Genomic DNA, 858 nt, shown 5'->3' with positions numbered 1-858 from the left:
AGAGAGAGAGGCTTGCTAGCTGCCACAGGCACTGCTCCTTCCTTTGATCTTTACTGTTTTCTGCCCCCATGGACAGCCACCCTCTTCCATGTGCCCCTCTGCCTTGGAGCCAGCTGAGTATGGACCGAAAACTGCACTAATTGTGAGCTAAATATACTTTTCTTTCTTAATATTGGATGTTGAGCATTTTGTCTCAGCAATGAGAGAAAGGAAATGGAGACAGTCACATTTAAAGGGAGCGCAAACCCTTTGTATTCTCTCAATCACAGGTACTTCCAATGTGCATGGTAAGTAGCTTCAGTGTTCCTGAAGAAGAGTATTGTCTTGTTGACAAAGCTCAGGAGACTTCTTCCTGCTCTGATAGCTCAGATTTCTGAGGTGCATTGGCCTGCTCTTCATCTCTCTCATCCTCCCTCTTGGTGCATTCAGTCATATTTTCTTCAGAGGCGTAAGCAATGAAGTTAGATAGCGTGCTTGGGTTAGCTTCTTTATTGGCAGTAGTAGAAACAGAAGAAGCCAAAAGATCACAAAACAGGGTATATCACTACCTGGGAAAGGCAGAAATGGATCATTCACTCTATAGGGATCAGGAGAATCCAATGTGCTAACAGATCTTTTCAACAGTGGTGATTAGCAGGGTCTTGTTAGAGTTCTGGTCTTTGGTGGCAGTGTTGGGGTTCATCTTCATTCATGACCAATGTTTCCTCAAATCAATTTTTTGGGATGGCCACACTGCTGACAGAACTCAGCGTAAAAGGATCTTCAGGGGCTGGGGAGACAGCTCCGTAGAATAAGCGCTTGCCTAGCAAGTGCAAGGGCCTGAGTTCAATTCCTGGTTCCACCAAAATAAAATAAAAT

At 44.5% G+C, this 858-nt stretch overlaps 1 pseudogene; it reads left to right on the top strand.

Moving 5' to 3' along the window:
- LOC101561480 overlaps positions 1–858 on the top strand; it is an 8,274-nt pseudogene that overhangs the window by 2,342 nt on the left and 5,074 nt on the right.

Source organism: Octodon degus, unplaced genomic scaffold (genome assembly GCF_000260255.1).
Source record: "Octodon degus isolate 3935 unplaced genomic scaffold, OctDeg1.0 scaffold00189, whole genome shotgun sequence".
NCBI classification, from domain to species: domain Eukaryota; kingdom Metazoa; phylum Chordata; class Mammalia; order Rodentia; family Octodontidae; genus Octodon; species Octodon degus.
The sequence above is the reverse complement of the archived record's forward strand: the minus strand, read 5'-3'. Positions and strand labels throughout refer to the sequence as shown.